Source organism: Pan troglodytes, chromosome 2, assembly GCF_028858775.2.
Source record: "Pan troglodytes isolate AG18354 chromosome 2, NHGRI_mPanTro3-v2.0_pri, whole genome shotgun sequence".
In the NCBI taxonomy this organism is placed as follows: domain Eukaryota; kingdom Metazoa; phylum Chordata; class Mammalia; order Primates; family Hominidae; genus Pan; species Pan troglodytes.
The window spans coordinates 154,481,735-154,497,801 of record NC_086015.1 but is presented as its reverse complement, the minus strand read 5'-3'; the positions used below and the strand labels follow the sequence as shown (position 1 = coordinate 154,497,801).

General features: G+C 38.5%; 2 protein-coding genes across 16 annotated transcripts in view; one reads left to right on the top strand and one right to left on the bottom strand.

Moving 5' to 3' along the window:
• MED12L (mediator complex subunit 12L) overlaps nt 1-16,067 on the bottom strand; it is a 346,021-nt gene that overhangs the window by 139,092 nt on the left and 190,862 nt on the right. The window lies entirely within an intron of this gene.
• The window catches only part of P2RY14 (purinergic receptor P2Y14), a 72,946-nt gene continuing 69,440 nt past the window's right edge, over nt 12,562-16,067 (top strand). For both annotated transcript variants that reach the window (XM_009446691.5, XM_001145005.6), the window contains exon 1: nt 12,562-15,421. The gene's annotated coding sequence lies outside the window, so the exon portion shown is untranslated. The remainder of the gene's footprint in view (nt 15,422-16,067) is intronic.

Below are 16,067 nucleotides of genomic sequence, written 5' to 3'. Positions count from 1 at the left end.
TATATCTATCCTTGAAGTTCAAGGATAGGAAAAGAAACTACTACTTTCCATCTATAAACTAAGATCTTTGGCAGTCATCCCCTCATTCTCTGTGTGGGGATTTTTTAAAATTATTTTTTCCTTTACTCAACACTATAGAAATGAAGGTAGAGGGGTGTAGGGGTGTGCGTGTGTGTGTGTGTGTGTGTGTGTGTAAGGGCTTCATTTTAGGACCGTGTGTGTGTGTGTGTGTGTGTGTGTGTGTGTGTAAGGGCTTCATTTTAGGACCCTCTGTGTCCAGGTCAGAGCCCACCTTCAGGGCTCCAAAAGCAAGTAGGAATGAGCTGCGGAAATGCTTCTGCCTCCTCTCCGTGCTTCATGCCTCACCCCCACTCCTGTGATGCTCCTGTGATACTACCTTTCATTCCTCTGGGTAAGAGATTGCCCTCCAGCATCGTAAATGCCTCGTGGGAGACGCATTAACAGAGGAGGAGTGAAGGCATGTTTGCTGACTAAAAGAAGACGTTATGGTTAACAGTCAAACACACGTGAATAACACAGTACAATACTTCATTTAGAGTCTTGTAAACTGCAAAGTTCTAAGAAGCTCAAATGAGCAAAAATGAGAGCACAAGAATAACTTAGCTCAACAATGACTATCATTGTTAGGTAGAGGAAAAGAATTCAGGGACTACAAAGAATCTTACTCTAAGTGTCTAGTGTCTTACTCTATCTAAGTCAGTCAGGTTTAGCAGAGAGGTTAATGGCAAAGGGGTTAAAAGGATTATCTGAGGACTTCTATCAAAATATCTGTCCATCAAGATTCCAATTCTATAAATGCAATGGACACTGAAGTGCATGAATTTATATATACCTCAGTTGGTCATTTGCATAGCTATCGCCGCCCCCAATTGTGTGTCACTGGCTAGATTAAGATAGTCATATTTTAGATCAGCTAATTAAGAAAAGGCAATTTGAAAGGCCAATTCTTTTCTCCACTTTCCCCAGAAAGTCACAGGTAAATTACAGCTTCCCTATATATATAGAGGAGGAGCAGACCAGCCTGACCAACATGGAGAAACCCCGTCTCTACTAAAAATACAAAATTAGCCAGGCGTGGTGGCGCATGCCTGTAATCCCATCTACTCGGAAGCCTGAGGCAGGAGAATTGCTTGAACCCGGGAGGTGGAGGTTGCAGTGAGCCAAGATCGTGCCATTGCATTCCAGCTTGGGCAACAAGAGCAAAATTCCATCTCAAAAAAAAGAGGAGGAGCAAGCTGCACGCAGTGGCTCACACCTGTAATCCCAGCACTTAGGGAGGCCAAGGTCAGGAGCTCGAGACCAGCCTGACCAACATGGTGAAACCCCCCGTCTCTACTAAAAATACAAAAATTAGCTGGGCATGGTGGCACACACCTGTAATCCCAGCTACTTAGAAGGCTGAGGCAGGAGAATCTTTTGAACTCCAGATGGGGAGGTTGCAGTGAGCCAAGATCATGCCACTGCACTCCACAGCCTGGACAAAAGAGCAAAACTCCATCAAAAAAAAAAAAAAAAAAAAAAAAGCAATATTATGGCTGGGAAAATACCTTCAGTACATGTCCTATCCTCTTCATCCTCTGTTTCTACCACACCACAGCTCCCAGTCAGTAATCTCAAAAATGATATCTACTTTCGTGTTTATATAAGCTATTAAATGTATGACCTCTTTAACAGCATCAACTGGCTCCATTCAGCACTCTGGAGTTTAGCAAGTACTTCTCTATCCCATATCTCATTTAATCCTTTCATTCAGGCCTCAATTCTAAGAGGTCTTTAAAACATCTAAATCCCACTTTAATGTTTCTAAAATTAGACTGCTATATAGTTACTAGGCATGTTTAATGTGATAGTAGCTTTATTTCTCCTACATGACATTATTAAATCAATGGAATATCTTCAAACGTAGGCTAAAAACATAGAGAACATCATCCCTATTTTTTAAAAGTCATATGACAAAAACCATCAATATCAAACTGCTTATATTTCATACCAATTCCCACGCTGTGGCATGAAAAATATGTATCCAGGCCAATGAAAAATGAATCATTTACATGAGCTAAATAACATCAATGGGAATAATACATGATGCTAGTGTCAGAAGTTACATAATACTCTATTAATATTGAAGAAAATAATTACATTTGATTGCTTTTTCAAAACTGGCTTTTGGGAATAATCTAAAATTTGAAATCCAAAATTTCTTACTTAGGGCTTTTGGATTACATTCAATATTTCAGAATCTTCTCAGAAAGCAATAAATAGTGTATTTATTCTTCCTTTTATGCAGAAAAGAAACATATTCAGAGAATTTCCAAAAGGAAAGTTTCCATTCTTCATAAAACTGACATTCAGAGAAACTCATCTTGTAGAAAATCTTTCAATGTGTGTGTTACTGACTGTTATATTCATTAAACCACTTCATAAATATTTTACCCTCAATTTGAAATTGTATAATAGTATTTTGTTTCTCAACCATCATTTCAAGAGAATGGTGCCTAGGGGAATGCAGAAATTTAAATACTCACGTCAAAATTTTGTGTGTGCACACATGCAAACGAGAATAAATACAGCTTAAACATAAAAAAATGTAATGACCACCATAAGGAAATGTGACATACTAGAAAAAAACAAACAAAAACAGAAAACAAGGACAAAATAAAGCGTAGGAACCATTTAAATCTTATAAAGACTATACCCAGACTAAGCACCACAAGAAGCCAATTATCAATAAATACTAAGCACACGCCATATAAAAAGATACTGTGCTCAGCATGATACATAAAAGAATCTCTGGATACCCCTAAATGACTTCTAAAATTAAATACTTAAGAACAAACATTTTCGATTTTCAACATAATACAAGTATCATAGTAGATGCAGAATTCAGCACACTCCCCAGTCTTCCATCACCATCTAGTGGTAAAATTCACAAAACAGGTGAAGAAAATTCAATTTTTGTCCTATTTACAGCATTCGAATTCACAGTAACACAGCCTAGCACTTTGCTAAAGTTTTCCTTTAAACATCCTTATTAATGCTAATGTATACAAATGTGTATCCTGCAGCTGCCTAGTTCAGTGTAATATGGAAATGCTTGATGAGAATAATTAATGCTGTAAAGAAGTTTTGTTACAGATGTAAAAAAAAAAAAAAACAAGGCTGTAATAACATGAATTTCATGGGAAAATGCTACAAATAGACTGTTCTTTCTAAATTAACTTATAGAAAAAATTTTAAAATGTAACATTTATAGTTTCAAAAGTATACAAAATCATCATTAGAACTGAATAGGGAGGAGTAAGACTATCAGTGTTAAATAAAATTTTCCATCAATTTATCAAGAAACTCCTAAGATTCATTTTGAATGCAACTTTCATTTTGAATACTCTTGAAGTTTTCTTATAAGCCACAATGAAAGGAAATCATCTAAAATTATAAAAATGATTAAAAAAAAAGTCATCCTTAGAGACACACATCTCTTTTTCTCCTTAGTTGGAAACTCAAGATACAGAATTAAATTGGAAATTCCTTTCATTTCAGTTTACGCAAACATTTTTAATAAAAGTAAACTGGCCAACTTCTCTTTGAATTATGTTAGAGTACGGTCGGAAGTGGTGGCTCATGCCTGTAATCCTAGCACTTTGGGAGGCCAAGATGATCACAAGGTCAGGAGTTCAAGACCATCCTGGCCAACATGGTGAAACCCTGTCTCTACTAAAAGAATATAAAAATTAGCCAGGCATGGTGGCGTGCACCTGTAATCCCAGTTACTCAGGAGGTTGAAGCAGAAGAATTGCTCAAACCCGGGTGAACCTGGGAGGCGGAGGTTGCAGTGATCCGAGATCGCACCACTGCACCCCAGCCCACGTGACAGAGCAAGACTCTGTCTTTAAAAAAAAAAAAAAAAAAAATTATGTTCAAGAATATTCAGTGGTTGTAGTCTGGGCAGACTCCCCAGCAACTCCTAGAATTGAACCATACATCTGATTTAATCAGCCTATGACAAGAATCTGCAAATAGATACTAGGTTCCCCAGGGTCTCCAAGTCTAGGTATAGGTTTAAATGTTACATGCAAGACTTTTCAACATTCTGGACACATTTACATAAATATATATGCAGACAAACACATAGCATGTATAATTGAGGCTAACAAGTTTAGCATAAAGAATGTAAATCAGCCCCTTAACCCATGATAGTTTTTAAAGTCTTAAAAAGCTATATACAATGCTTAAGATGGTTACTGCTAGCCTAAAGCAAAATATCTTTCATAACACAGAAAGCCATCTGTCAATTACCCAACGATGAATTACCTCTATGTATTTTGCAAAAAACCTGAACCATATCATATGTCTTTGAATAGTTCTTGACTTCTTCTCAGTATATAACTTATAATACAGAGTGAATATCTTTTTCTATGCCTTATAGAATTGTCATGTTCCTTTGTAATTATGAGTCAACTTCCAACATTTTATCCTTTGTGCTTTCCACGTCATGAAATATTTCAAAAATTCCTTAATTGTGAAGTTTCTTGTCAGCATCACTTACTCTGGGATAGCTCATCCATTCCCTGTAGATGTTAATAACTTTGCCTTCATTAAGTTCATCTAACAGCATATTATAGAGGTTTAACCTTCCCCTGGTTAGCTATTTCTTTTGTACTTCCATATGCCTGTGATTCAAATTTCACTTCCTATATTATCACTTTTCATTTCTCTCCTGAACTTTAATTTTTGTTGGTATACCCTCTTTCAAATATCTCTTTTTGTAAAATGTCATGGAGTTTATTATTGGCAAACAAGGAGGCAACACAACTACACACTTTGCTGCCACCTGTGCATGAACTGAATACCAGATGTGCAGTGACCAATCTCCAACAGACTTTGAAAGAAGTGAGATGATTGGCCACTCCTGTATGTTATTTACATGATGAGCTGCGAACTGGAGAGCTATCAATTAAGTTTGTACTTTATGCAACTACTTACAGTTAATATAATGTGGTAACTAAAATTTGGACTGTTGCAGGGAGACTGGTATTATTTAACTAAATCATGATAACTCAAATATATGTCAGAACTGTGAAATCAAGGCCTGCCTGCAAGTGTATATGTAACCATAATCATAATTCAAAGGAAAAACGGAGAGAAAAATATATAATGACATGTAATGGAACATGTAAATGCTTAGGCAGAACTATTTGAAATAATGTCATTCATTCATTCAACATGAAGTGGTCAAATGCTTGGATCTATACATTTAATTATGTGAATTTTTAACAGATACAAATATTTGTGACCCAAACACAACTTATATCATTACCATTAGTGATGTGGATCTCCAAAATAAATAATTCTTGACAAGATTCCAAATAAAGTATTTAGTAGACAGTAGCTATATACTTGGAAAAATTAGGCTGGTGTCTATTAAACCAGAAAAAATACATTTATATGTAAAATAGACTTAAATTATAGGCTCAGATATTAATGAACAAGTTTTTCACCCATGGGAAAGTTAATGGGTCACTCCTATAAGCAGCATGGGACAATTCTTCACTGTGTAAGAATTGTGCCTCATACTTTGCATGCTATAAAGCATTCATGGTCCCAGCCACTGAATAGGGACAACAAGAAAATATCCTGAAATCAACAAATACTCTCTGGGGCAGTAATGCCTACATTGAGAACCCTGATTTGGATTCCTGAGCCATTTGTGGAAAGATAGAAGAATATGACCAAGGTTTCAAGCAATATAGAATCCCAGATCTCTAGATATCAGCAGGTACCAACCAAATTTGGGAAGGGATAGAGTATTAATAAATAAAGGGTAAACTTTTTCTGGGCCGCTTCTATTAATCACAAAAATGGTAAAAAAAAGAAAGCAATGATTTCTATAAAGTTTATTAAAAAGCTTCAATAGATGACTGCTTTGAAGTTTTGTACAAATGCTATTTGAAAGATAACTGTAGATATATAGATATACTTCCCATAGAAACCCCTAAAGCGGCAAGTTAAAAATAGTGATAATGATCAAATCTTACACAGTGCTCATCAGTCACTGTCCTACATGCTTTACTTTTTAATAAACCTTTAAATCGCCACAAGAACCTTATATAGTAGATATCCTATTACAGATGAAGAAACCGAGGCACACCTAGCTAGGAAGTGAAGTGATCGTGACAGGTTTTGAAGCTCCGGGGTCTGACTACAAAGTCCATGCTGTCACCAGGACTGCAATACTTTCTGTCTCCACCCCATCCAAGGAGGCCGCTTACCCTTGAACTCATTTAACAATACCATCATATACCCAGGCCCCTGAACTGAAAATCTGAGTGCCCCCTTTTCTTCATTCCCATTAACAACCTTTTACCAAATCCTGCCACTCCACCCCCAGGAATAGACAAGGCAGGTCTCTGCTCTGCCTGGCCTGGTACCCACTGTAGCTCAACCCCAGTGGTAGCAAGTCTGGTCTCATGGATAAGAAAGGATTTTGGAGGTAGGCAGACCTGTATCCCACCTCTTACTTTGTGCCATCTGAGAGAGGAAAAATAAACCAACTGCCATGATTTACATTGATGGCAATACTACTTGAGGTCTTGATTTTTCTGCTCCTTGCCAGTCTTTTGCATACTCTTTTCTAGAACTTTTAACATTGACTGATTATTTTCTAACAACATTAAAATACCTAATGTCTACTGAGAACTCCCTACATATCAGCACCCAACTTGTATTAACCCATTTAATCCCCAAAACAAACCCATAAGGAAGTACTAGCATTGCCCCTAATTAGAGATGAAGAAGTAACTTTCTAAGGCTTGGGTTGAAGCTGGGAAGCCCTCTCAACTAAAGCCTGAAAAAAACTGATTAATAAGCATAACAGACAATATCTAACTATGAGAACATTAGTTTAAGCCAATCAATCATACACTTTCGATCATTTTATTCCCTTATAATTATAAATTAGAATGGCTCGTGTAATTTATTATCAAAACCAGGACACTTTTGAGAGTGAAAGTGTTACTTGCTAAGCTGGCACAGCAGGTTTCAACTGGGACTGTGTAGGCAAACAAGAATATATGCCCCTATGTTCACAATACACAGGAAAATATGTCTATGTTAGGATAGCATTACCTAATAAAAACAAGCAGCTTAAGGAAAAAGAACTCCATGAATCCAGCCATTTCATCAATGAGAAGCTCCCCCTCCTGTGAAGCTTCTTCCATGGAGCTAACACAAACTGTGAACCCCTGGATGCTGGATTAGCAGCTATTTAACAAAAATCTCTCATGGATGCTTCCTACGAGCATGGAGAACAGTTTTCTGAGTTACTGCCTATTGCTTGAAGTTTTTTGCTTAACACCACAAGAAGGAACACAGCCCATCCAATTTGAATATTTGCTTTTGCTTGCAGAAGGAATAATTTAAATTCTAATTTATATTTTTTCTCTACTCCAAAGCAAAACTATCACAAATCTTTCCTAATACTATGGACTGGTAGGTACAAAATTTATGTTCTGTATTGATTTCAAGAGACCTTTAGAGACAGAAACCACATTTGCCTTTCCAAGGCACTGGTCTCCCTGCAGGCCACAACTAAATGAAAAGCTGATCAGGAGGTAGAGCCATGTGAGGGCACAGAGTACTCTAACTACAACAGTGGGGTCACAGGAAGTCTGTGATTCTCCTGAGAGAGACTGATGATTGCAAAGCCCAATCAAGTAGAAGGTGGGCTCTGAATAAATCCTCCTATCATAACCACACACCATCATACAACTCACCTCTCTTAGTTCATTCCTGCTGCTGTAACAAAATACTTTAAACTGGGTAATTTATAAACAACAGAAAGGTCTTGCTCACAGTCCTGAAAGCTGGGAAGTCCGAGATCAAGGAGCCAACGGATTCCATGTGAGGTGAGGACCTATTCCTCATGGATGGTGCCCTGTGTCCTTACATGGCGGAAGGTCAAAGGGCCTCTTTTATACAACCACTGATCCCATTCACAAGGGCTCTACCCTCATGGCCTAGTCACCTCCCAAAGGCCCCACCTCTTAATACCAACACATTGGGGATTAGATTTCAATATGTTTTTTTCTTTTATTATTATTTCAATAGGTTTTTGGGGGAACAGGTGGTGCTTGGTTACATGGAGAAGTTCTTTAGTGGTGATTTTTGAGATTTTGGTGCACCCATCACCCGAGCAGTGTACAACGTACCCAATGTGTAGTCTTTTATCCCTGGCTCCCCTTTCCTGAGTGCCCAAAGACCACTGTATTATTCTTTTTTTTTTTCTTTGAGACAGAGTCTCGCTCTGTCACCCAGGCTGGAGTGCAGTGGCGCAATCTCTGCTCACTGCAAGCTCCGCCTCCTGGGTTCACGCCATTCTTGTCCTGCCTCAGCCTCCCAAGTAGCTGGGACTACAGGCACCCGCCACCACACCCGGCTAATTTTTTGTATTTTTTAGTAGAGACGGGGTTTCACCATGTTAGCCAGGATGGTCTTGATCTCCTGACCTCGTGATCTGCCCACCTCAGCCTCCCAAAGTGCTGGGATTACAGGCGTGAGCCACCACGTCCGGCCAGTCCACTGTATTATTCTTATGCCTTTGTATCCTCATAGCTAAGCTCCCACTTATAAGTGAGAACATACGCTTGGTTTTCCATTCCTGAGTTACTTCATTAAGAATAACGATCTCTAACTCCATCCAGGTTACTGCAAATGCCATTATTTTGTTTCTTTTTATCAACAAATAAATATTAGAGGGACACAAACATTCAGACCATAACACCACCTCATGACCACTAAGAATTAGACAAGGGTAACCAGCACAGCTGTTCCTTAAATGGCTCATTCAAAGACTAAATATAAAATTCTGGGCTGGGCACAGTGGCTCACGCCTGTAATCCCAGCACTTTGGGAGGCCGAGGTGGGTGGATCACCTGAGGTCGGGAGTTCGAGACCAGCCTGACCAACATAGAGAAACCCTGTCACTACTAAAAATACAAAATTAGCCAGGTGTGGTGGTGCATGCCTGTAATCCCAACTACTTGGGAGGCTGAGGCAGGAGAATCACCAGAACCCGGGAGGCAGAGGTTGTGGTGAGCCGAGATCACGCCATTGCACTCCAGCCTGGGCAACAAGGGCGAAAATTCTGTCTCAAAAAGAAAAAAAAAAAAAAAAAAAAAAAAAACATAAAAAATTTGGCCTCACTGATTCTTCATTCTGATTAAACTAACTGGTCCACATATAATAGCCTAAGAATAACTGTTGTGCTCAAATTATTAATTATAAAGATATGCAGCTCTCTACAGCATTAATTGCCTAAAACCACTATTCTAGTCAGGCCACCAAGGAAATTAAATTACCAAGATAACCACACAACCCTCCCACAACCCAGAACTAAAAATAAGTGTGCTTAGCTAAAATCATTTGCTGGGCAGAGATGACTGATCTACATAATGTCAGGTGTGGCTTATTCTTTGGGTAGAAAAAAAAACAAACAAAACTCTACATGTGATCACCCATAGCACTTCCTTTGATTTCAGTTAACCCTCAGTCAAGTTCCCTGAAAAGTCAACACCACAAATCTTTCCTTAAACTTGCTGAGGCCATGCTCCTCCCACACATTGTGGCAGGATGACAAGCAGCACTGTTTATCAGAACAACTGTGGGAAAGTTTATCTGACAAAAACGAAGTATGTTCCTACATTCATTAAGTTTCATTCCAGCTCACTCAGTGACTTCCCAAGGCCTGTTTTCCTAACTTGTTCTATCACTGTATTAAAAAGCTGAGCAGTTAGGGTACTGAGTAAATAAACTGTCTGATAAAGCGGCATGTCATCCTCTTAGTTACCTGTCCTAAGTTGAATCATTATGCAGGTCAGGGATTCAGACATCTACAAAAGGGATTCAAAAGTGTACAACTACAAGTGTTTAGATGATTTAATACACTTGGGATAATATTATTTAAAATATTCATAGTCATTGTTCTCAGATAATTTCCATTATCTCGTTTATCTTTACTTGCAGAACCAGAGCACGGAGTTGGAGAATATTCTCTGTCTTCCCCATATTTTGGTTACAGATATTCAATTAACAAATACTTCTGAGTATGTACTATGGTAGTGAACATCACGGGTACAAAACAAAGCCAGCAAGGACGGCTAGGCATGATACAGAAACACAGGCCACATCAGAAGAATAATGACAACACTGAGGTATTAGGGACATGTCTAAAGACGTGGTGAGTCTTGCAAGCAAATGGGAACAAAAGGAAGATAATCAGAGATGACACATTTGTGAGACCTCAAGGTGAAAAAGAAAATGCTTTCCTCTGCTTCCTCAGCATCTTTCCAAAAAAAATACTGAAAAGACAAAATACACATACAAAAGTTTTTGTTTTTGTAACAAAGTTCTAAATTCTGATTCTTTGCTAACATCAATCGAGATTCAGTCCTTCTGATTTTCAAGATTTAAACCCAATCTAATGCTAGCAATACAGAAAATCTGTTTGCACACTTCAACTAATTGGGATTAGACAATCAACCATGACTCAATGTTAGTATCCATACCAAAGTGAGGTTTTGTGAACTGCCTATAATACATGTACAAATTGCACCTATTAATTTTTTTTAAAACTGTTACTTCTTTCAATCTACCAGAAGGGGGTGATATTGTACCAGGCATTTGTTTCTCCATTGTAATTCTCAGATGAAGGCAAGTGCACAATTGCCAATGAAGTCCCATGTCCTGTCATTCATTGCAAGAGGTTTAACAAAAAGGCATTATTTTATAATGTGGTGACTTATCTCACATCTTAATGATATAATTTCTGCCCCCTTTCTCCACTACTCTAAATCAATAAGCTGGTAGAACTGAATGCTTCACATAGAGAAACATAAAAAGGCATGTCTGCATTCAATGTTTTCCTATCAGATTACATTTTTTCAAAACACTTTTTCAATTATTTTACTACAAAGCTCAAAAACTTTACAGCACACTAAATTAGGAAGTCCTGAGCGTGACATTTTGGATCCCCGACATTACGCGCTCCTCCACCTTTGCTGGCTTTCCTAACATTAAACCTTGGCTCACATCATTCTTTTAATACAGTACTAAGTTGACTTTCACCCCCATTCTACAAGTAAAAGAGCCATCCAACAAGAAGCATTTTGGATGCTAGTTCCTTCAGAGATCCTACAGAGGACAATTTCCAAATATGCTTCCTTTAAATATTTTGTACACTGTACTTTCATAAAATGTTTACACCGGGCCTTTACTAAAATCCTCTACATTCTTATGTCAACATCTTTCTCAACAACCAGTGGAATCCTTTCGGCAGCCATGCCCCCCAACACATACAAAACACACACACACAATTATAAATAACTTGCCAGCAAAACAAACAAAAAAAAACAAACAAAAAAAAAACTAAATTATATAACCCAGCAAATATCTGCTATGGTTAAAATAAATTCATTGAAAATGTTCATATTTATCTGAAAATCCATCAATAGGTACTGATTAAACAAATTATGGAATACTACAAAGCTACGAAAAAGAATAAGGTCTATACAGGGCTCACATGAACAAGTCTCCAAGAGAGCAAGTGGGGATGAGGCCGGATGCGCTAGTGTCTTACTCACTATGCTCAATAAAGCAACCAGGGAAAGGCAGGGGAAGGGCAGTAACAATGAAGTTGTCTCTGTACTTACTTTAAAGAAAAATGATTTCAAAAGACATATGGTAACAATTATGCATAGTTGAATTCCGGGGTAAGGAGCAAAATAGGACATTTATGGAATCAAAATGTAAGCCAGCCAGCTATTTATGCGCAGTCGATGACGGGCTGGATAGAAACTGACTGGAAACAGTTACAGACATATTTGGGGATTACGTGTGTTAAACTCATTCTATTTGTAGTATGAATACACAAGGGATGTTTATATATAACCAGTCCTATTACTAATAAGGCAGAGTCCTGCCTGGAAATGGTATTGGAGAATGTGTGAGCACGTGGGGTGGGCTAGGGGTGGTTGTCATATCAGGGTTATGTTGAGGGCTCTGAGAAAAAGATTAGTCAGGAGGAAATCACAGTACTTTAATCTTAGGATTCCACAAAAGGAAATGGGAATTCAGAACTATTTAGCATAAATCAAAACACCACAGATAAAAGGAAAATATTGACTATTTTAGATTTTGTTTTTTAAAAGATTCTTGCACACAAGGACCAGGCCCTCTATTATTTTAATTATAATGTCGTTATTGGCTATGTTGTATTATGCCTGGTGTCTAGTGTTGAAAAGAGTCATTACCTATGTTGCTAAAAGTCATAATAAAATATCTTTTTTTTATTTATTTATTTATTTTGAGACAGAGTCTCACTCTGTTGCCCAGGCTGAAGTACAGTGGCGCAATCTCAGCTCACTGCAACTTCCACCTCCCGGGTTCGAGTGATTCTCCTGCCTCAGCCTCCTGAGCAGCTGGGATCACAGGCGAACTCCACCATGCCCAGCTAACTTTTTTTTTTTTTTTTGTATTTTTGGTAGAGATAGGGTTTCACCATGTCGGTCAGGCTGGTCTGGAGCTCCTGACCTTGTGACCTGCCTGCCTCGGCCTCCCAAAGTGCTGAGATTACATGCGTGAGCCACCGTGCCTAGCTTAAAATATCTAATTTCAAAAACATATGAAGATAGAATAAATATTGTTTGTCAAGCTAAAATATTTTTTCAAACATTAATACTTACTTCCAATTCTAATAAAGGAAAATGTGTACAAGCTAAACTGTGATTTAAGCATATCCACAAAATGTACAGCACAACCTAAAGACTACTTCAAAGTCCAGTCCTGCTACTTTCTAGCTTAGACAACTGTTAAATTTTCTGAGGCTCTATTTTCTTACTTGTGAAAAAAAGGAATAGTTACTTCTCCAAGGGTTGCCAGGTGTTTTGGCTGTGAAAAGATCTAGTAGGCACAGAGTACGCTTCAATCAAGTGTATGAGTATGTGCATTTGAGACGATCCAATCTTTCCAGATGAGCTTTCCTTTCAAGTGCCTAGCTGTCTGCCCCCTCCCCACCCCTCACCATCCTTGTACTGCTACGTGCCAATAAAACCACAGAACAGAGGTCACAAGCTGACTGCTCACAAGCCCAATACAGTGCACAGTCAGGTTTTGTTTTAGCCCACAGGGTATCAGGTCTACACTGGTTTGTAAGGTATTCGATTTAGACACCAACAAATGAAATCAGAGGAGACATATAAAGGCAGTAGCAGTGCACAGGCTCCAGGATCTGCCCAGCTCCAGCGACCTGATGTAACATCTCCATGCCTCAGTTTCCTTGTCTATTAAGAAAAAGGTGGGGAAGAAGTAGTAGACAGACCTACTTTACTCATGGAGCCATTGTGAGTAATCAAGCTAAAACACACAGAGTGTTTAGAACAGTACATGCAAATCAGCGTTTAATGTTCTGAAGACACTGGCCCATCCCAAGATGAGGCCCATGACTCTGGCAAGCTTCCAGACACAACTGACCCCCTGGGTGGGCCCCTTAGCTTTCCATTTCTCCATAATCCCTCTACTCCCAAGTGTCTTACACAGAGTCCAACCCATTTGTACCACCTGCCACGAGGGGACCACCTGTAGGGCTATCCTTTTGGCCTTGGACTTTGCAACTCCTGGCATTAAGAGGCAAGCAAGCAGCTCCAGTCAAAGAAATTATCATATTCTCCCCAGTCATACTCAATAATATCTATGTGAAACACCCCACGGGGAAGTCAAGAAGCACAAAAGGGACCCGGAACAATTAATGGGTGTTTTTGAGACTGTCAGAGTAAACAGCATCTCCTGCAATAAATCAGGGAAGTCTTGAGAGTCGCAGCTTAGAGATACTGTTCCTGCCAAATCATCAATTTAATCAGCAAAATGTTTACATCTGGAGGACTCTGCAATGCGCCCTGGTAATAACCAGGCTCTAGCGGCTCCTCCTCACATCCACTTGTCCTTAAGTTTATTTACCTACCAGATCTCACTGCAGCTGAAGCTAACAAGCCTCTCTATGCACATCAGTATTCTTAGCCCCTCAATCAAAGCCTCAGTGAGGACTATTGGGGCCCGCTGGGGGTCTGAAGAAGAGTCCCTCTGGCAGGGAGAAATGGCGAACTTCTCTAAACAAGCTCTGTGTCTCACAGGTCTTTGCCAAGGATCAACAGTGACTAGTAAGTCTGTGAGACAGAAAGTAAGAAAATACTCTTCATAAGGGAAATAACTGTTTGGGTATGTGTCAGTCACTACTCCATCTCCAATGTCCAGAACACTGCCTCCTACGTAGCAAGTACATATAAAGCAACTAGAATAGTAACGGGCATGTCATAAGCCAGTTAAAATTATTGTAACTAAATGTATAGTTATGTTTTTAAGGCAAGCTGAACTTTACTAGTTGTTACCCATAATTTGGCAATGGAACAGCCTAAGTAAATACACTTAAAATGCAGGAGACTTATAAAGTAAGCTTGAGCCCCTTGTCTTCTTTCTTTCTGGTTCTGAGTTATACACTTTGAAGAGGACTTTGTAGCCATCTTCTGAAAACTTCCAAATCTAATGGCACTAATAGTCAATGGGAAAGACAGTGGAGCACTGCAGGACATCACCAATTATATTACAGAGCCTGAAAGGAACTAAAAATATGAAGACTTTCAAAATAGTAACACAGCACAAACACCAAAATGTTAACACACGAGGAGTTTATCTGAAGTCCTACTTGTGATCTATTTATCAGTAATGTTCAAATATGGGAAAATTAATGTGGGAAAAATGACAATGCAACACCTCTTATCTAGAATATGTCGACATTGGTGTCAAAATACTTCTTTATTCTGTTAATTCCGCATTTCCAGGTAGCTCCAACTACCCATCTCTGCATGTTATACTGTGAAGCTGCTGACAATTTTCTGAGGGTGCTTCAGAAAGAACCATATCTTACACATCAGTTCTCCACCTCATACCACATGTTGAATTTGACAGTGGCAAAGGTTAGAAAAGAAAACAGGTTGTTGCCTGGCTGTGCATCAGATGATGTAGGGATGTGGGGAAAAGTAGGAGGAGAAATAAGAAAGCAGGACTGTTTTTGCATTACTGGAGGAAAGGAACTAGCTCAGAAGTCAGCCTAACACCCACAGAGATTAAAACGTCTCTTCCTTCCTCTTTGTTTCCACGTCCCAGTCTTCAATAAATTCTATCTGACAACAGCAGCAGAGGGACCCACTATCTTGTGGTTTCTGTCAAGTTCCTGATTTTCATCCGTAGTTGAAGATGAGCAAGAACTCTGTAACAGTGTTACCTTGCAGCCTACAATGAGAGGTATTTCAAAATGAGTGAAGCATGACTCTCACAGATGAAGGCCTAGACGCAGGTAAGAAAACAGCTTTTCCATGAAATGACTTGCATGTATGTGAATGGTGCATGGGAACAGAAAAGATTTCTGAGCTGGGCAGCAACAAAGCTGAGGAACACTGAACCATTGCCACTCACATTTTTCTCAGTAGGTTACTTTTTGTTTGACAACTATAATTGGTATATTAATATATTTCCCCATGCTAATATGGGGATCCAATACTGAAATATTATCATTTATGATTTAGGATTTCCAATCGTGGCTGTCAAAATATATCTGTGATGAAGAGATATCAAGGAAAATGTTTAAAAGGTATTCATCCAGGACAAACATTTCAAAAGCTCGTAAATGTGTATTAAAATTGCTTCTCAAAACTACAAAATCGATTAGCATAATACTTAGGTCAGTATGTCTTTGTTTGCAATTGCATATGTGTACAGATATATAGTTGCATTTACTTGTACATACACTTATATAGGTAAAAGTTTTTATCTTTGTCATTATTAGGAAAAGTTAACCCCATTAACACCTACTAAAATAAAATGCCTTTAAACTGTAAATCACAAAAATATCTGTCCTAGGCATAGCAAATATTTGAGTTCATATGCTACTTATTTATAGTCTATGACTAATCAGCTAAATTACTTACAATTCTTTAAACATT